Below are 22,256 nucleotides of genomic sequence, written 5' to 3' on the forward strand. Positions count from 1 at the left end.
TTTAATTTAAGAATATAACACTAGATGCCATTTTCCTAAAATACTACTAGTGTCCTATCCTATCATGGGAAATTTCAGGCTTCAGGGCAGGATATACCACATAGACTTTGAAACACTGGCTTCATCCAGTGTGAACCTTAGATAATTAATGAGTCTAATCCTAAGAACTAAATGAGCATGGCCATAAACATTTAAACTACAAAAGTTGCTGAATAAAATCACTTGTGTACTAATTCTATTTGCTAACTCTAAAATCCCCTTTCCCTCTGACTTCCTGACTATGCCTTCAGTACACCCACCCTATGGGCTCCTGCCTGAGGCCCGCTGCAGGAACTGTTTTGTTGGCTGGAATGCTCTTCCCCCTGATCTTGACGTGGCCGGTCCTCACTTGTCAAGTCTCAGCTGTGACAGTTTCAAGGAGAGCTTCCCTCAACTCCAAACTAGAGTAACTCCCTCACATATGTATTTTCTCCATCCTATTTTATTCTGCCATCCCAAATATCTTGTGTATATGTTTGTTTATCAGTTTGCAGTTATCTCTCACCACTTGAAGTTCAGCTTCAGGAAAGCAAGGGCCTTGTCTAATTTCACTTCTGTATCTTCAACAACTAAAATAGGGTCTGGCATACCATAGGAGCTCAGTAAATGTTCACTGAAGAAATGGTCAGTTCCCTGTCTTTGTAGCAAAACTTGGTGAAATAAATAATTCCGGGACAAATGAAATAGAGAAGATCTACTATTCTGGCGATTTATGCTTACTAGAACCTTGACCAAAAAAAAAGGGGGGAAAGTTTACTAAAAGAAGTCTTAAAGACAATTAGTAAGCTCCAGTGTCCAAAGTGTACCTAATACCATTATCACAGATGACAGAATTATTTTTACTGTGTTTTACTTCACAGATGTAGAAGAAAGGAGATTTCTAAAACAAACAAAATGTGCTTCAAATGAAAGGGAAGGAAGAGAAATAGATCATCATAATCAGTTAAAATAATTTTTTCTTTTAGTCAATTTTTGTAACACCAAAGTGTCTGCTCACTTTTACCTTAAAAGAATGGCTACACAGCTTATGATCAGACCCTATCTCTAACCAATGAATCTAAAATGGGAACAAATAATTGGTTATTTTGCTGTATCTTTAGTAAAAAATGATGCGAAAGAGCCGGTGACAGAAGTAACACACTGGGCACCATTTTCCTCATAAAAGCTCTAACAGCAGTAGGTCAACAGTAGATGGGGAACATGCCTAGAGCCCCACTGATTTATTTATTTATTTATTTACTTATTTATTCATTTATTTACTTACTTACTTAGGAGCCTTTTTATTACTTTACCTTCTACTAAGAGTGATGACAAAAGCCCTGAGTAAGATGGCCATCCAGCATCAATAGTTCTTTTGAGCACCTGCTATGTGCCCCGCACCATGCTCCAAATGATAGGAAAGGCATATGAAATAGAAGCTCCAGATTTGAGGAACTTAACACCTCAATTAAAGAGATAAAACAGAGGCACCTGGTGGCTCAGTCGGTTAAGTGTCCGACTCTTGGTTTCAGCTCAGGTAATGATCTCACGGTTCATGAGTTCAAGCCCCACATCAGGCTCTGTGCTGACAGCATGGCACCTGCTTGGGATTCTCTCTCCCCCGTTCTCTCTGCCCCTCCCCCGCTTGTGTGTGCTCTCTCTCTCTTTCTCTCAAAATAAATAAACATTTAAAAAAACATAAAACAAAACTATGAGACCATTGAACGGTGATGATCTGCAGCAGAAATCCAAGTGCTGGAAATGAGGAAGTTGCACTAAGATGACAGGTTTGGTGGAGGAAGAACAGTAGTGGGAAGTAGCAAAGAGCCCGAGCCACAGAGCTTCCTTGCTGCAGAGAAGGCCTGTGCTGGGAACAGGCAGAGTCCGTTTATACACCTGATGAGAGCAAACTGACCAGACCCTAGGGCTGCGTTTCAGAGGAGGCTGCCCACACATCTGAAGTTTTAACATCCTTTGCTACACATGCTGCACAAAGGTTGCAAACTAACAACACGTGGTCCCTGCCCAGCCCTGTGAAGCCTTCTTGACTAGCGTATTGTTTTTTCAACTGCGAATTTTTATATAAGGATCTGGATTTCTGCTTTCCCTTGAAAAACTGAAGTCTGGCAGCACCGAACCTATATTCTTGCACAACGATAGTTGACTGGAGCTGAGGAGGAGCTACCCCTTTCAGACAGAATACACATACTTTATTTCCACAGTTTCCTCCCTTACCAATTATCTGATGCTCAGCCTCACTAGTTTACATGCCTGCCTGGCCCCTGTAGGCATCTGCATGTGGGACTCTTTTTCCACAAAACTCTCAATTACAGGAATTCTTGTCTGGAGAGTGAAGAGTGGGTAAACCAAGAGGGTCACTATGCCATAATGAACCACTGTTACTGTTACTAATAAATCCCACTTCCCTTAGGGGCACTGATAGTTCTACATTGAACTAAACTCTGTCTTCTGGTAAGTTCTGCTGTTTGGTCTTAGTTCTGCTCCCCAGACGCATGTAAACACAAGACAGCCCATGAGAAATCAGAAAAAAAGCTCTCATGTTTTGTGTTTTTTCACACATTGATGAGGATCCAGTTTTCTCTTTTAATAAAGGGAATAATATAAGCTCTTCACTCTCAAGAGGTAATAGTTTAACAAAAGAGAAGTGTTGGCAAGGACATGGAGAAATTGGAACCCTTGCACCCTGCTGGTAGAAATGCAAAATGTTCAGCCACTACAGAAAAAAGTACAGAGGTTCCTCAAAAAAATAAAAATAGAACTACCATATGAATCAGTAATCCCACTTCTGGGTATACATCCAGAAAAATTGAAATCAGGATCTCAAAGAGACACAAGCACTCACTCTCATGTTCATTGCAGCCCTATTCACAATAGCTAAGATGTGGAAGCAAATTAAATGTTCATCAGTAGATTAATGGGTAAAAAAAAAATGTATATATACATATAAAAGAATATTATTCAGCCTTAAAAATGAAGGAAATTCTGTAACATACAACAACATAAATGGACTTTCAGGATATTATGCTAAATGAAAGAAGCCAAACACAGAAAGATAAGTACTACATGATTGTACTTATAGGAAGTAGTCCTTAAATTCATAAAATCAAAGTCTGGAATGGTAGTTCCCAAGGGCTGAAAGAAGGGGAAATGAGGAGTTACTAATCAACAGGCATAAATTTCAGTTAAATGGATAAATAACAAGTAAGATGTACAACACTGTACCTATAGTCCACAAAATGTACACTTAAAACTCGTTACGTGGATAGATCTTACATTAACTGTTCTTACCACAATGAAAAATAAATTTTAAAAATTTTAAACAAAAAAGAAATAACAGTCTACTAGAAAGAAATCCGTAAATAAGGACAACAAAGGCAACAGATGCTAAGGCAGCTCCTGGGACCCAGTTGCTCAGAGACCTCTCTGAGACACATAAAGAAGGTGCCTCAGAATTGGCCCACCAGCAGATGGGAACCCTGGGGCATTTACCCACAGACATTTCCACTGTTGCCCCCAGAGGGGTTAACTTCTCCATAAAGATGTGCCTGGGCAATGAGTTACCTTCAGTGACTTTGGAGAATGTCCCAAACCAACAAAGAAGACACACTCAAACCAGCTGCTAGCCTGACGTGGGCTGCTGTCAAAGCTGAAATCAGGTGAGCCAAGGGGATGGGAGCACAGAGATTATGGCCTTCATAGAAGAGGTGAAACCAGCTGAATTTAAAAGATGAGCAGGTGCCCAGAAAACCAAATAAAAGGTGGAGTAAAGAACAAAGAAAAGGATTGGGAACTTAAGGCAGAAGGAACATCCTGAGCTGAGGTGCCTGGGTGGCTCAGTTGGTTAAGCATCAGACTTCAACTCAGATCACGATCTCACAGCTTGCAGGTTCGAGCCTGGTGTCAGGCTCTGTGCTGATAGCCCAGAACCTGGAGCTTGCTTCAGATTCTGTGTCTCCCTCTCTCTCTTCCCCTCTCCCTGCTCATGCTCTTTCTCTCCTCAAAGAATAAACATTAAAAAAAAATGTTTAAAGGAACATCATGAGCAAAGACATGGAGATTAAAAAACATGAGGTGCTTTTAGAGAACCTGTAGTACTTAGATGTGACTTGCATGCAATGATGATGAAAAGCAGAGGCAACAGGAAACACAATGAGAGAGAAAACTGAAGCAGTAGACAGAGGCCAGATCATAAAGGTTTTGTAAATTATCCTAAGTAAGGTATTTAAATTGTATCCTGTAGATAAGTGGTTCTTGGCCTTTTTAGAATTACAGAAACTTTTGAGAATCAAATAAAAGCTAGAGACCCTCTCCCCCATCAGAATATCCAAATATCCAAAATTCTGCATATAGTACAACACACACACAGATACTGTAATGTTATCCTTAGATCCAGGTTAAAAATTCCAGCTAGAAATAAACCATTACAGGTTTTTAGCAATTATGTCAGTACGATTCTTATTGTAAACAACAGAAAACAACATGGTTTCTTAATCAAAAAAGGAATCTATTTTAAACATATGAGAGAGCTCACAAAATCTATTAGAATTACATATTCCTATTCTGTATTAGAACGCAAGAAAACCAGATGGGGAAGATGGTGGGTGGGAGGACACTGGGCTCACCGCGCGTCCTGCTGATCACTTAGATTCCCCCTACACCTGCCTAAATAACCCAGAAAACCGCCAGAAGACTAGCAGAACGGAGTCTCCGAAGCCAAGCGCAGACAAGAGGCCCACAGAAGAGGGTAGGAAGGGCGGCGAGGTGGTGTGCCGCTACATGGACTGGCAAGAGGGAGCATGGGCGGAGGGGTGGCCCGCCGGCCAAGCAGAGCCCCCGAGTCTGGCTTGCGAAAGCGGAGGGGCCGGACAGAGTGTGTTCTGACAGCAAGCAGGACTTGACATCTGGAAGGTTATAAGCTAACAGCTCTGCTCAGAGAACGGGAGGGCTGGAGGACAACGGGAGGGAGAGTTGTTGAGCCCCGGATGACAGAGCTCAGCTTGGTGGGGAACAAAGGCGCTCGCCAGCGGCATCGCCCTCACCCATCCCCCAACCAAAATCCCAAAGGGAACCAGTTCCTGCCAGGGAACTTGCTTGCACTGCGCAAACACCCAACGCTGTGATTTTGTGGATCCATCCCTCTGGCAGGTCTGACTCCCTCCCAGTGCTGCAGGGCCCCTCCCGAAGCGGATCTCCAAAGGAAAAACGAGCTGAGCCTGCCCCTCCCGCCCCTGTGCACCTTGCCAATCCACCACAGCTAATACGCCAGATCCCAGCACCACAAGTCTGGCAGTGTGCAAGTAGCACAGATGGGCCACGCCACCCCACAGTGAATCCCGCCCCTAGGAGAGGGGAAGAGAAGGCACAACCAGTCTGACTGTGGCCCCAGTGGTGGGCTGGGGGCAGACATCAGGTCTGACTGTGGCCCCACCCACCAACACAAGTTATTCAAGACAGCACAGAGGAAGTGCCCTGCAGTCCCGCACCACTCCAGGGACTATCCAAAATGATGAAACGGAAGAATTCCCCTAAAAAAAGTCCAGAAAACAACAACAGCTAACGAACTGATCAAAAACGATTTAAACAATATAACAGAAAGTGAATTTAGCATAATAGTCATAAAATTAATCGCTGGGCCTGAAAACCATATAGAGGACAGCAGAGAATCTGTTGCTACAGAGATCAAGGGACTCAGGAACAGCCAGGAGGAGCTAAAAAAATGCTATCAATGAGCTGCAAAATAAAATGGAGACAACCACCGCTCAGATTGAAGAGGCAGAGGAGAGAATAGGTGAACTAGAAGATAAAATTATGGAAAAAGAAGAAGCTGAGAAAAAGAGAGATAAAAAAAATCCAGGAGCATGAGGGGAAAATTAGAGAACTAAGTGATGCACTAAAGAGAAATAATATACGCATAATTGGTATTCCAGAGGAGGAAGAGGGAGGGAAAGGTGAGAACTTCCCTGAATTGGGGAAGGAAAAAGGCATTGAAATCCGGAGGCACAGAGAACTCCCTTCAGATGTAACTTGAATCGATCTTCTGCATGACATGTCATAGTGAAACTGGCAAAATACAAGGATAAAGAGAAAATTCTGAAAGCAGCTAGAGATAAACGTGCTCTAACATATAAAGGGAGACCTATAAGACTCGTGACCGATCTCTCTACTGAAACTTGGCAGGCCAGAAAGGAATGGCAGGAGATCTTCAATGTGATGAACAGAAAACATATGCAGCCGAGAATCCTTTATCCAGCAAGTCTGTCATTTAGAATAGAAGGAGAAATAAAGGTCTTCCCAAACAAACAAAAACTGAAGGAATTTGTCACCACTAAACCAGCCCTACAGGAGATCCTAAGGGGGCTCCTGTGAGACAAAGTACCAGAGACATCGCTACAAGCATGAAACCTACGGACATCACAATGACTCTAAACCCATATCTTTGTATAATAACACTGAATGTAAATAGACTAAATGCGCCAATCAAAAGACATAGGGTATCAGAATGGATAAAAAAAACAAGACCCATCTATTTGCTGTCTACAAGAGACTCATTTTAGACCTAAGGACACCTTCAGATTGAGAGTGAGGGGATGGAGAACTATTTATCATGCCACTGGAAGTCAAAAGAAAGCTGGAGTAGGCATACTTATATCAGACAAACTAGACTTTAAAGGCTGTAACAAGAGATGAAGAAGGGCATTATATAATAATCACAGGGTCTATCCATCAGGAAGAGCTAACAATTATAAATGTCTATGCACCGCATACCGGAGCCCCCAAATATATAAAACAATTACTCACAAACATAAGCAACCTTATTGATAAGAATGTGGTAATTGCAGGGGACTTTAACACTCCACTTACAGAAATGGATAGATCATCTAGACACACGGCCAATAAAGAAACAAGGGTCCTGAATGACACATTGGATCAGATGGACTTGACAGGTATATTTAGAACTCTACATCCCAAAGCAACAGAATATACTTTCTTCTCGAGTGCACATGGAACATTCTCCAAGATAGAGCACATACTGGGTCACAAAACAGCCCTTCATAAGTATACAAGAATTGAGATCACACCATGCATACTTTCAGACCACAGTGCTATGAAGCTTGAAATCAACCACAGGAAAAAGTCTGGAAAACGTCCAAAAGCATGGAGGTTAAAGAACACCCTACTAAAGAATGAATGGGTCAACCAGGCAATTAGAGAAGAAATTTAAAAATATATGGAAACAAACGAAAATGAAAATACAACAATCCAAATGCTTTGGGATGCAGCGAAGGCAGTCCTGAGAGGAAAATACATTGCAATCCAGGCCTAGCTCAAGAAACAAGAAAAATCCCAAATACAAAATCTAACAGCACACCTAAAGGAAATAGAAGCAGAACAGCAAAGACACCCCAAACCCAGCAGAAGAAGAGAAATAATAAAGATCAGAGCAGAAATAAACAATATAGAATCTAAAAAAACTGTAGAGCAGATCAATGAAACCAAGAGTTGGTTTTTTGAAAACATAAACAAAATTGATAAACCTCTAGCCAGGCTTCTCAAAAAGAAAAGGGAGATGACCCAAATAGATAACATCATGAATGAAAATGGAATTATTACAACCGATCCCTCAGAGATACAAGCAATTATCAGGGAATACTATGAAAAATTATATGCCAACAAACTGGACAACCTGGAAAAAATGGACAAATTCCTAAGCACCCACACGCTTCCAAAACTCAATCAGGAGGAAATAGAAAGCTTGAACAGACCCATAACCAGCGAAGAAATTGAATCAGTCATCAAAAATCTCCCAACAAATAAGAGTCCAGAACCAGATGGCTTCCCAGGGAAGTTCTACCAGACGTTTAAAGCAGAGATAATACCTATCCTTCTCAAGCTATTCCAAAAAATAGAAAGGGAAGGAAAACTTCCAGACTCATTCTATGAAGGCAGTATTACTTTGATTCCTACACCAGACAGAGACCCAGTAAAAGAAGAGAACTACAGGCCAATATCCCTGATGAACATGGATGCAAAAATTCTCAATAAGATACTAGCAAATCGAATTCAACAGCATATAAAAAGAATTTTTCACCATGATCAAGTGGGATTCATTCCTGAGCTGCAGGGCTGGTTCAACATTCGCAAATCAATCAACGTGATACATCACATTAATAAAAGAAAAGATAAGAACCATATGATCCTGTCAGTCGATGCAGAAAAGGCCTTTGACAAAATCCAGCACCCTTTCTTAATAAAAACCCTTGAGAAAGTCGGGATAGAAGGAACATACTTAAAGATCATAAAAGCCATTTATGAAAAGTACACAGCTAACATCATCCTCAATGGGGAAAAACTGAGAACTTTTTCTCTGAGATCAGGAACACGACAGGGATGCCCACTCTCACTGCTGTTGTTTAACATAGTGTTGGAAATTCTAGCATCAGCAATCAGACAACAAAAGGAAAGCAAAGGCATCCAAATTGGCAAAGATGAAGTTAAGCTTTCACTTTTTGCAGATGACATGATATTATACATGGAAAATCCGATAGACTCCACCAGAAGTCTGCTAGAACTGATACATGAATTCAGCAAAGTTGCAGGATACAAAATCAATGTACAGAAATCAGTTGCATTCTTATACACTAATAATGAAGCAACAGAAAGACAAATAAAGAAACTGATCCCATTCACAATTGCACAAGAAGCATAAAATACCTAGGGATAAATCTAACCAAAGATGTAAAAGATCTGTATGCTGAAAACTATAGAAAGCTTATGAAGGAAATTGAAGAAGATATAAAGAAATGGAAAACATTCCCTGCTCATGGATTGGAAGAATAAATATTGTCAAAATGTCAATACTACCCAAAGCTGTCTACACATTCAATGCAATCCCAATCAAAACTGCACCAGCATTCTTCTTGAAACTAGAACAAGCAATCCTAAAATTCATATGGAACCACAAAAGGCCCCGAATAGCCAAAGTAATTTTGAAGTAGAAGACCAAAGCAGGAGGCATCACAATCCCAGACTTTAGCTTCTACTACAAAGCTGTAATCATCAAGACAGCATGGTATTGGTACAAAAACAGACACATAGACCAATGGAATAGAATAGAAAGCCCAGAACTAGACCCACAAATGTATGGCCAACTCATCTTTGACAAAGCAGGAAAGAACATCCAATGGAAAAAAGACCGTCTCTTTAACAAATGGTGCTGGGAGAACTGGACAGCAACATGCAGAAGATTGAAACTAGACCACTTTCTCACACCATTCACAAAAATAAACTCAAAATGGATAAAGGACCTGAATGTGAGACAGGAAACCATCAAAACCTTAGAGGAGAAAGCAGGAAACGACCTCTCTGACCTCAGCCGTAGCAATTTCTTACTTGACACATCCCCAAAGGCAAGGGAATTAAAAGCAAAAATGAACTACTGGGACCTTATGAAGACAAAAAGCTTCTGCACAGCAAAGGAAACAACCAACAAAACTAAAAGGCAACCAATGGACTGGGAAAAGATATTTGCAAATGACATATCGGACAAAGGGCTAGTATCCAAAATCTATAAAGAGCTCACCAAACTCCACACCCGAAAAACAAATAACCCAGTGAAGAAATGGGCAGAAAACATGAATAGACACTTCTCTAAAGAAGACATCCGGATGGCCAACAGGCCCATGAAAAGATGCTCAACGTCGCTCCTCATCAGGAAAATACAAATCAAAACCACACTCAGATATCACCTCACGCCAGTCAGAGTGGACAAAAAGAACAAATCAGGAGACTATAGATGCTGGAGAGGATGTGGAGAAACAGGAACCCTCTTGCACTGTTGGTGGGAATGCAAATTGGTGCAGCCGCTCTGGAAAACAGTGTGGAGGTTCCTCAAAAAATTAAACATAGACCTACCCTATGACCCAGCAATAGCACTGCTAGGAATTTACCCAAGGGATACAGGAGTACTGATGCATAGGGGCACTTGTACCCCAATGTTTATAGCAGCACTCTCAACAATAGCCAAATTATGGAAAGAGCCTAAATGTCCATCAACTGATGAATTGATAAAGAAATTGTGGTTTATATACACAATGGAATACTACATGGCAATGAGAAAGAATGAAATATGACCTTTTGTAGCAACATGGATGGAACTGGAGAGTGTGATGCTAAGTGAAATAAGCCATACAGAGAAAGACAGATACCGTATGTTTTCACTCTTCTGTGGATCCTGAGAAACTTAACAGAAACCCATGGGGGAGGGGAAGGAAAAAAAAAAAAAAGAGGATAGAGTGGAAGAGAGCCAAAGCATAAGAGACTCTTAAAATCTGAGAACAAACTGAGGGTTGATGGGGGGTGGGAGGGAGGGGAGGGTGGGTGATGGGTATTGAGGAGGGCACCTTTTGGGATGAGCACTTGGTGTTGTATGGAAACCAATTTGACAATAAACTTCATATATTGAAAAAATAAATAAAAAATAAGTAACACCTCAATCATATTTGTAATGACAAAAAAAAAAAAAAAGAATGCAAGAAAACCAGGTACAAATGAGTCAGAAGCCAAGGGAAGCAGGCAGTGAAGAACAATGTCTAGATATGACATTGGACTTGAGATACTTTATCAACAGACCCTGTGCCTATTAGATGCAAAGCACCAGACATAAGCACATGCCAGGATACCAGGAGGAACCTAAGACCCTTGCTCACACCCAGGTGACAAGCAATCTGTGAGGGGCAAATCTGACCCCTCACCTTCTACCGTAGGAAACAAGACCTACCCTCTCACCAACATGCACACACACCACAGATATCCCTAGGAAAGGGGCCTGGATGTCAAGTAGCCAAAACTATGGCACTTGCCCCCAGCAGCAGTGAAATACCGTGACTCTATTAGCAGTGAAGTCTTTTCCTCTCCAGACCAACCACTCTGCTTCCCTCACATAATTGGATTTCAAGTCTCCGTCTCTGATTATTCCTTCTAAAGGGTAGTTCCCCAGTCTGTCCTCTAAGTCAGTCTGAGGGGTGCAAAGTACGGCTGGGCTATCACCTTCCTCATTTTCAAAACACAGTTTCCCCATGTAGCCTCCTATTACGCAACTGCATGAGGGTTGTTTGGATATGGAAGAATGCAAAGCATTGGTTTTCAGCTAACAAGCTAAAAGTGATAAATATTTGGGGAATCAGTAAAAACTTCATCTCAGGATAATTAATCAAAACAAAATAAATAAATATGCCGGCCTGAGAGAATTGGAAATCTTTATCATGTATGTGTATAATCAATATTCCTGAGACTCTCATCCCCCAAAATACTTTCACAGTGTTTGGGTGAGGGGCTAAAAGCAGTCGTGTCTTTAGCTGCCTTTTGCACAACACTGTAGCTGCACACTACCCACCAATTTCTCTTTAAAACCAAAGGCTCCACTGGGCTAACCCAATAGTTGTTTTCCAAGAAAAGCAGTCCAGAGGTAGATGGGAAAAACCACTTCAGAATCGACTCTGGAGTCCTCCGTTTTCCTGTGCAGCAAAGTTATAATAAGTCCCTGCTCTGAGGCATAGAATCTTTGGAGTATTTAAGCAGTAGAATGGAAAAACACCATATATTCCTCATTGAAGTTGGACTGTGGTTTCAAATTTATTTTCCTAATAATCATATTTTTCAGAAATGTGAAGTTTCTGAAATGGTCAAACCCACAAAAAATGAACTGCTGTTTTCAGGCACATTAGTATCCCATTCCCATGCTGCAAACACTAAATTAAATTAGCATATTACATTTAAGAGGGAAAAAATCTTTACCTGCTCTTAATAGCAAAACCATGGGTGAAAAAAAATACACACACACACACTTTCAACACAAACCACATTAATCCATGGAAAAGTACATTCCAAGAGTCATTTGTGAATATTTTCAAATCTACAGCATAATGCCATCTTGTCTGTGGAAAGGAAGGGCACCCCACATGTTTATAACACCCGTTGTTCAGATTTCCAGGAGCAGCAAGAGCCGGGGTTGTCTATGTCATAATAAACTCTATTCCTCTGATCTTGAAACCTTTGCCTCACTCTGCTATTGTCACCCTCACCTGCATTTTATACTCTGGCAACACACGAAGCTCCTGTTAACTCCAGGGACATTCAGAAGATGAGAGAGCCCAGTGCTCCCTAATTACCATCTTCCCTTCTAATTATAGTTATCAAACACTGCTTAAGGAGAGCAAGGTGCTCTCTTCAGAGGTGCTGTCTTCATCTGGGTAGACCCCTCCCCCCCCCCCCAAAAAAAAACCTAATAGAGAATCTTGAATGTAACAACAAATTCTCAATAATTATCAATTAATTCTCAGTAAATGTCAACTTCCTGCTCCCATCTCATCAGCAAAGGAAGACTCTAAAGCTGCTTCCTGGATGAGCCACATTTTTGTTTCCCTCTCTTTCTTGAGGAAACGACTTTCCCATTAACTTCCCAGAACTTCCCTAAAGCTTTGTTCTTGGAAAAAGTGAAAGGCCCAAACAATTTCAAGATATTTGAAAAGGAGCCTAGGGAGTTGGGAAGGGGTCTTGGTCAGTGCAGAGCTGAATGAAGGACTATGGAAAACAAAGGTCACACTTGCCTAGAGCTGGCCTGTCCTAATATTTTAACATAAAAGGGAATAAGCTAGGGGCGCCTGGGGGGCTCAGTCGGTTAAGCGCCTGACTTTGGCCCAGGTCATGATCCCACACTTCGTGGGTTCAAGACTCGCGTCGGGCTCTGTGCTGACAGCTCAGAGCCTGGAGTCTGTTTCAGATTCTGTGTCTCCCTGTCTCTCTGCCCCTCCCTCACTCTGTCTCACTGTCTCCCCAAAATAAATAAGCATTAAAAAAATTTTTTAAGAAAAGGGAATGAGCTCTGGTCTTTGCTATCTTCTAATTGAATTACAGGGGGAAAAATGTAAGGGAGCAAAAAGAATGAAGACAGGCAAAGGAAAACCCAGTGCTTATCTGAGAAAGAAGTAGCACACTTTAGCATTTGTTTTATTGTTGTCTTCCCACAAAATGCTAAATAAAGGAGACAAGGATTATGCTGGCCTTACTGATTGCTAATGCACAATCCCTACCACAGTGCTTGACTAGTTGCCCTTCAATTGAGTACTTGTTGAATAAAGGAATAAAAACTTACTCCTATTTACTTATATTAGTCATTCATTTGCCATTATGATCAAAAAGTAGGACTTTACCAAATTACGACAATAGATTACGCAAGTGAGAAGCTACATCATCTGCCATGCTAAAAGACCCTACTAGCCCGCATAGGCTGTTGCCCAGACTTTGCTTTTGAAAGGTATGCACTAGCATAGACCAGGAAGGTGGGCCGGACACTGCACAAGAGGGGAGGGTTGAGGGAGCTCTGACACGCGCTAAATGTGGCCCTCCTCTTAATTTCCTCATGCTAAGTATTAAAGACAATAGACCTCCACTACACCTGGACTTTCCCAAACATAGCGTGGTATTAGGGAAGATAAAAATGGTGCACTTTGACAAACATCTAATGAGATGTTCCTATTCTCAAGGTGCTTACAACATAACTGGTAATGTCCTGCAAAGATAAGTAAGGATGCTGTATTTTACAGAGGCTGTGATTCTGAATGAGTTTATGTAGCTCTCTGGGGACCAGGGTGGGAGGTGAATGCACACAGGCATAAGTTTGTCTGGGACCTCTCTGTGTTTGTGTTTAAGTGATTCTCCATAAAAAAGCTCTGAGTGCAGATGAGTCTGTCTTCCTTTAAAGATACTTTTTCCCTTTTTCTTTGTCTGTCTGACTCTTCCCTTTTGATTTTCATCCTCTCTGCCATCTTTTCCCTATTGAACTAAAATACAGAAATGAAGTATATACCTTGCCTCTTTGTTAATCGAGTAGAATTTTATATTCCTTGTTCTTAGAACATTCTATAGTTTCTCACTAAGACTGAATGTTATACTGCTATTCCTACGGAGATGGCCTCTGGTCTTTTTTGCTGCATCAATAACCCTTGATAGAATTAAGGCTTCCCAGTGGTACTAATGGACTGAGGGTGTTCATTCTTGTGGTCTCTCCCACCCCATTCCCACCTAAGACAATATGAAGAACTATCTTCCTCAAGCTTTAAAAAAAAAAAAAAAAAAACAAAAAAAAAAAAAACTATGCAATTTCTCTGCCCCTGAATGTAAAGTGGTGCCATGTCATGTTTCCATCAGGAAACCTGCAGCAGGAATGAAGATCAACTGAGATCTCATGTGGTTAAACCTGTGAATGCTTATACAGATATAATGGATCATTGTTTTGTTGCTCATTAGTATTAAAATGTGTCAATAACCTGGTAAAAGTCACTAGATCAATATCTAGTGGAAACAAATTGGACACAAACTCATGTGGTTAGGAAAAAATATGCATTTTCTAATTTAGAAATTCTTAGTAGGAAATTTCCTTCCACCTGAAGCTAGGTACTTTGAAAAGTAACAAAAGTAAGAGGTGAACTAATATCAAACAAGAGATGTTTTTCTGGACCATGCCCTAAGATTCAAGAATAACACTCTCCTGAAAAGAGACTGTGTGAACTCCACAAGACAAGGGAAAAAGTGACAAGCCCAGGGCCAGGAAGGACTTCACCAAAGTGTAGATAAAATGCCAGTATGAGAGAAATGTGCAACATAAAAGGACATCACAGTATGTCTAATATTTAAGTGAAGATACTTGGAATTTGGTCAAGAACAATATCCATTGCCCCAGATGTCTGGAAAGAAATGCCAATTTCATAATTGTACATGAGACAGTAAATTGGTTCTCATCACTAAGATTTGACAGGATGAAACTCCTAGCCACAAAGCACAGGGAAGTGTGGTTGTCATTAGGGCCGTTTCTGAAATGTTCCCAGTGCTCCTTACACATGTTAAGACAGACCGCACTTCCCCACCCCCTTTGAAGTTCCTCAGATTCAAATGACTTGCTCAAGCCAATGAAACAAGGATAGGAGTGATGGTGTCAGTCTCTGGATGATGTTAAAAGCCAGTGAGCAATTATCAACATTCCCTTCCTCTGGCCACAGGGATTATGGACAAATATTGAGATAGAACACCCCCCCCCCACCCCCCGCAAGCCTGAGTCCCTGTATGTCTCAGATAAACGGACCCTTCTGCTGCCTTGTGTTGGATATGCAGAGTACACATATTTAGGTTCTTAGGTTGGGGGGGGGAGGGAGGGGCCGGGGGGGGAGTCAAGCCACTGAGACTTTGGACTTGTTACTGAAGCATAATCACCTCGAACACATCAATATAGGAGATAATCACTTTGACCAAACTGAACATATTTAACTATAGAAAAGCAGCTTTGTATATGAATAAAATATTTACTTACATGGAAACCTAAAACTGTGAAAATGAAAGCAAAAATAGCAAAAAAGTAAAACTAGGAGGGGCAAGATTCTGTCCTGTTAGGTAGATGAAGACCATAGGTTTTTTTTCCTAATCTAAACCAGCAGAGAGGCAACATGGTACACAATGAGACGTCAGCTGTCCTCATATCTACAGAAGCCTCATTCTACTCAAAGCAGTGTCTAATAGGGGCGCCTGGGTGGCTTGGTCGGTTAGGCGTCCGACTTCGGCTCAGGTCATGATCTCATGGTCCGTGGGTTCGAGCCCTGCGTCGGGCTCTGTGCTGACAGCTCCGAGCCTGGAGCCTGTTTCGGATTCTGTGTCTCCCTCTCTCTCTGCTCCTCCCCTGTTCATGCTCTGTCTCTCTCTGTCTCAAAAATAAATAAACATTAAAAAAAAAAAAAAACAAAGCAGTGTCTAATAAATTCATGGCCGACTCTTTGATAATTTCATCTCTCAGAAGGTAGAGAAACATTCGTGATAAATTCAAACAAAGGAATACTGTCAAGATATATGTGTCAAGTCACATATCCCAGCCTTAAGAAAAACACATATTTAAAAATTTAGAAATTGTCTTTTACCTTTCCTTCCTTTCCTTTCCTTTCCTTTCCTTCCCTTTCCTTGAGGCAGCCATGAATGGAATGGCCAGCAAAACCAGAGTCAAAAAGGCAGTTTGGCCTGAGAAAGTAGATAGGAACGACAAGATCAGGGCCAGGGAGGCCAGCAGGGTTGGGATCAAGGTAGTGGTCAGGGCTGAGCAGCCGAGGTGGGCCAGCAATGCCAAAGCCAAGGAGGTAGCTTGGATGAGGAAGGTAGCTGGCAGGGCCAGGAAACCAGGTAGTTATAGGGGAAACAAGCAAATAAAAAAATATATTAGTAAAGATGAGGGGAATTTTTTTAATGCTTCAATGGTCTAAGCAGGGGTAACACATGCCATTGCAGCTCATGTACATTGTCATTTATCTGCCCACTCACTTCACTGTCATAGAGTAGCAGCTAGGTCCGCAGTGGGCTCCCTCATCCCACTGGCCCTTCCCTTTAGCTTCTCTGACTCTTTGGGCCAGGTACATGTTTACCTTCCCCTGCAGGACACCAGCATCATCAAACTTGCAGGCCTCGAGGTGGTGAGAGTTTGACTCCCATTTCTGTCCATCCTCATGGGTTCCTACTGTCCTTAACACCCTCACTTCACATCTATCATCACTGCCTGACTGTCTTTCCTGTTGACGTCAGGCTCCAGCACTGGATGCGAAGATAGAGTCTTACGTACTATTTAAACAGCTTACGCAATTGCATGTGGTCAAATCTATATAATAATCCCTTTCAGGGAGCCTTGGTGGCTCAATTGGTTAAGCGTCCGACTTCAGTTCAGGTAACGATCTCACAGTTCATGAGTTTGAGCCCCACGTCAGGCTCTGTGCTGACAGCTTAGAGCTGGAGCCTGCTTCAGATTCCATGTCTCTTTCTCTCTGGGCCCCTCCCCTGCTCACACTTTGTGTCTCTCTCTCTCTCTCTCTCAAAAATAAGTAAACATTAAAAAAAAATTTTGTTTAAATCCTTTTCTCGGATAAAAGCCTAATACAGCCCCACATCAGTGGTTAAGACAGCAGAATGAGGGCTCTGGAATTACTGCATGGGTTTGAATCTTAATCATTCTGTACCTCAGTTTCCTCACCTGTAAAATATCAAAATATTGGAACCTACCTTATGGGATGTTCTTAGCAACAAAATCATCTGAAGCCAATCTTTTACCCTTTATGCTTCCCTAAACTAAATCTATGCAGCCTGTGCTATATTTCACTTATAGAGATTTGAAATGTTTAAAGTCCATGTGTGAATTCAAAGACCACTGTCAAACACATTCAGATGCAAGACAGAATGTTCTGTTGGCTGAAAAACCTTGGTATTATTCTTTGTTTCTAGAATGAAAAAGGAAAAGTCAGCATTATTAACAGTTTTGTCAATGCACCAGCCTATTTGATATTGTAATGGAAAATGCACTTGCCTTTGTCTTTTAAACAGAATTTCAAAAAAACATCTACCAATTATTATTCCCTAGGAGCTGCCTAATTTGGGGAGTTTGTCATATCTCAATAGTACGAATAGATTAGGAGGGTGGGGAGGGAGGTGGTATAAAGGAACAGTGAATGCATGAGTATTTGAATGTGTGTGTCCAAATGTGTTCATGCCAATTTATACCCTGGAAAAGACTATTTCATGCATGTACTCTAAACATGAGTACAAGTATAGCAAATGTCTTAAAAGGACTTAGAATAGTGTAAGTGTTTATAACATAGTAAGTACTCAATGTTAGATGTCGTTAATATATTATTATTAATGTAGAATGAACAGATTTTTTTCAAGGCTAGGCATAACCACCCTTTTGTTAGACTTTGAGTGCCTTCTTAAATTGGCCTCCCCCCCATTAGTACTCCATATGGATAGAAGAAAATTAATTCAACTCATTTATTCATTCAGCAAATATTTTCTAGGCCCCGCGGGAATACAGAGGTGCACAAAACAGGGATGCTTTTGCAAGGATACAAATCCTGGGAGAAGATGGTGCCTCGTGGCTCACATTTAGTTGTCATGACTCTTTTAGGGTTTATTTCTGGGAAATGCCATTATAGTAACTACTGTATGCAAGTTTCATATGAGGCTGGAAAAGTTGTTTCCAGCTTGCTTTCATGGGTGTAGGTCACCGGAGTCTATGGGGCTGCTTTGTCAGGAAGGTTGACATTCCCTTCCTCCTTCCCTGCACCGTGTAGGATCTTCCTGAAGCTGAAGGCTCAATATACAAGGATGACCTTCCCAGAGAGAGGAAAACACTTGTCTTTGACAAAGAGGATCAGTGTCGGAGAGAGGTAAATGTTTAGTCTCACTGGTCTCTTTCCCACACTACATCCTCTCCTGCCAGCCATGCCAAATCACATGAATTCGAGAAAGTTGGGGAACTCAAGGGTTTGAAGGTACAGAGTATGAAGAGGTGGTCAAGGTCACCGGTTCATTCTGGACCTGTCCCAGTTCAAGATGGCCAAATGTATTTCAGACTACTGCAGGGGTCAACTCCTCCTCAAAATATCCTTTCAGAATTTCATTTTAGCTCTGTTAAAACACTCACACATGGGGAAGAACATTCCAGAATTCTCTTGCTTTTGTGGCTCCAGAATGGCCTCAGGAGCCAGAAACGAGGCTGCTATTTTAAGCCTTGTAGGATAAGGGGAAGATTCTGAGCTCTAGCCTACCCATCAGTGGCAGGGGCACTGACCAGGGTATAGCACAGATCACTGGCAAGATTCCAGTATGCTGATACTGGGTTGTTCCTACAGAAGTTGAGAGTTTTAAGATGCCATGTCTTTAAATTCATACTTAATAAGGTATGACCACATTCATGTTTAGCTCCTTAAATATTTGAAAAGGAAAGGTAAACCAATGAAAAGGGGTATATAATGTGCACAGCCGAAAGAGGAAGAGGAAAACCCAGCAAGGAAGCATTATCTTCAAGTGATCTAAGATAAAAGATACAACCATTTTTTCCTAGAAAATAAAAAGCCTTTACTCCTGGCATGATCCTGACCTTTGTGGCCAGATAGCTGAGAAGTCAACAGGAGTGAGGAACAAAACAGAGACACTACAGAGAGAAGGAGAGGAAAAAGGATGAAGTGAAAGTTAATTATTCCCACACTTGACCTTCCAAAACTTCAAGCAACTTGAAGCATATGTTTTGTGTATAACAAAAATAGTTACTTGATTTATCCTTTTATACTTTGTTTCATAAGAATCTATTATCTTGCAAAAATGAAAACAACAGACAAAACTGAAGGATTCATCATATTTGGCATTATTAGAATTCCATCACCTAGATTTTAAAGATTTCTGCCCAACCAGTATCTGTAAACACTATGAAGGTCTATATTTTCCTTTGGAGTTTCTTCTAGGCTCTTTATAGAAAACTCTTCTTCCAAAATTCTTATAAGAATGATTACATTGTGTTGAGATTATAGAATTTAGTGCCTGACATCTTACAAGGTATTTTTAAATTGATTTCTTTGATATCTGATATCTTGATATCTTTCCAACACTTAATTGGAAATTGAAATTACTGACCAACTGACTCTATTTTATAAGTACCTTTATATTTTTCCATCACATAAAAACAAACTACTTTTCTTAGACCTAACTGAGATAATCTATGAGAACCACAATTTATCAAATGAGAAAATTCCACAGTACTTCTCTCAGTTCTTCTAAACACAGCAGCTCAGGCACATTCTGGCCAAGTTGAGTTTACTCCCTGAATTAAGCAAGCTACTGAATGCCACATGATTTTACACTTCTAAAGCCAAAGCACCAGAATGGAAATGGCGAAAAGGGAACTCTAACCACAAAGTAACCTATCTTCATCACCTCTCTTCAGTTTCAAGAAAAAATCAGAGCCAAGCAAAGTCCAAATTCAATATTATCTCACTTGGTGCAGGATTGCTAAGGCCAGCTTATAATATGCTAGGGTAAAAAAATGAACAGCAGAAAGAGAATTGGATTAATCAAAAGACTAGGATTTGGGATCTGGCTTTAGCACTTACTTCCTATAAATCTTGACAAATCATGTAACTCTCTGAGTTCTTCACTTATGAAATGAGGAGAACCAGGTGACCCAGAGTTGTTGTGAGATTCAAATTATATGATGTGGGTAAAGAGTAATATGTAAACCATAGAATAAATAACAAGCTTTTTGGGGTGTTTTACTCTAGATGTCTTCCTAAAGAGCAGCCCATGCCAGTGCCCTGTGCTTGCTGAAAAGCCTGATTACTGCTCGTGACTTTGGAAATCACAGGGTCTAAACAAATTAGTCAGCAACCGGCCAGCACTTTGTCAGCATATGGTCACAGGCAGTTACTAATCTAAGCAATGAGATTCATGTCCAGCCCAGCACGGTACACCGAAGCTGCAAGGCCACCTCAAGGCTAGCTATATGTGCCCACCTCTCCTGACTCTGACCACAGCTTCATCTCTTCCTCTGGGTTCACACCTTAGGAAACACCTCCCATTGAAATCAGCTTGGCCCCTGAGCCTCTAGAAACCCACACATCATACCACACCCTTAGACTATTCCTACCTGTGGGCAAGACCTGACAAATAATCCTTCAAATATTTCTAGCCAGTCCCTAGTCATGGACTGTAGCCATTCTAAACGACATCTAAAGGATTTGAGGATTTTTCCTTTGTGTGTTTAATTTTAATGGCCTCTGAGCATTTCCAAATCTAATTATTAGAAATTTGGAAAGAGAAAACAACAATTGTACATGGGGCTTTGGAAGTCTGGCTGGTTTAGCAAAGGCTGCAAGCTACAGTTTGATTGTAAACATCTCTCTCTGTGCTGTAACCTCACAATCAACATCTCCCAACTCACACTCATATCCAGGTAAAGGAAGCAATTTTGGCAAAAAGCAAACATTAGATTCCACGTGCCTTTGGGAAGGCATGGATCTCCATGATGAGAAAAGTTAGTTCTAGTCAAAACTAAGCACGTTATTAAAGTGAATGTCCTGGAATAAAAGGTGGAGGCACCCTCCAGAGTTCTCTACGGCGCCAACTCATACGATCTAATGCAGCCCAACATTTAGTAAGAATCCTATCTTCTAAAGGGTTAAGAGAAACATTGGCTTAAGGTCTTAGACCAACCAAAGCACAAACTCAGAAGAAACAAGGCAAAGATACAAAAGGATCTTGATCCCTAAAGTTAAAGCTAAGTGTGCCAAGAGAATTCGGCTGGAAATCTGACTGAAGTTAGATGGCTGGATTCAGAAAGTAACTCAAGTGACATTAATCTAGGAGATTCTAGAACCCCACAGACTAATTTATGTTCATATTTTTGTTTTGTTTTGTTTTGTTTTTTAACTTACTTATTCCAATAGCAAAAGAGAAAGAAATCCTTTGAGGGTGATAGAATTACAAAATGGATTCATTCATTCAACATAGATTTACTGAGTACAAACAAAACATAAGTAAATTATTGAAAGCATTGCAAGCATGCCAGTAGGGAAGTTATTTTAGATGAAGGGGTAAGATTAAGCATCGTTTTTATAAAAACAATCAAATCCTTATTCTTTGGGGGGAAATTTTTAAATACATATACATAAATAGAAAGGCACATACTCTGATTAGGAAATTATCTTTTGTGTTTTCCAAGGTTTTCTGGGAAATTAACTTATTCTTTAAATGCTGAGATAGAGAGAGGTTGGAAAGACAGGCAGATATAGAGAAAAAGGAACATAGATACAGAGAAAGAGAACAAGCTGTGGATTGAGAAGGATCCAGAAGAGATGAGAATTATATTGAACTTTTTAGATAGGAACTGCATTTCAGAAAAGGGGAAAGCTCTAGTCAGAAAAGGGCAGTGATGTTTAGGATTAAAGGTCCAGAGGCAAGACCAAGATGCAATTAGTAAGTGGAATGGTCCAGCCAAGACAACACTATACGAGTGTATGTGTATGGGCTCGAAAGGGAGACAGGACAGAACACAGGCCAAGTTGAGGAGAAATTTAACAACCATGTTAAGCAGCTTAGGTACTGAACTGAACTGAACTGAAATGGGGCTCTGAGGCTGATCTTTACAAGCTCCCAACCCAACTCTACCTCCAGAAATGGTTGGATCTTAGCTAGATGTCCCTGCCCCACCTGCACCGCTGGTATTGACTTTCCACAGATAGATAACCTTTGCTTCTAAGAAGAGAAGCCACCCCAGTGCACCTCCAAACTTTACCTGGCCTTCACCTCAGGGATCTGATATTATCAGCGTGAAAACAAGATCTCTTGAAAGCAGCAGGCAAACAGAAAAA

General features: G+C 40.9%; 1 protein-coding gene across 2 annotated transcripts in view; it reads right to left on the reverse strand.

Annotated features, from left to right (window-relative positions):
- The window catches only part of GALK2 (galactokinase 2), a 140,115-nt gene that overhangs the window by 17,744 nt on the left and 100,115 nt on the right, over window positions 1-22,256 (reverse strand). The gene's annotated exons all lie outside the window — the stretch shown is intronic.

The sequence above is a fragment of the Neofelis nebulosa genome, chromosome 7 (assembly GCF_028018385.1).
Source record: "Neofelis nebulosa isolate mNeoNeb1 chromosome 7, mNeoNeb1.pri, whole genome shotgun sequence".
NCBI classification, from domain to species: domain Eukaryota; kingdom Metazoa; phylum Chordata; class Mammalia; order Carnivora; family Felidae; genus Neofelis; species Neofelis nebulosa.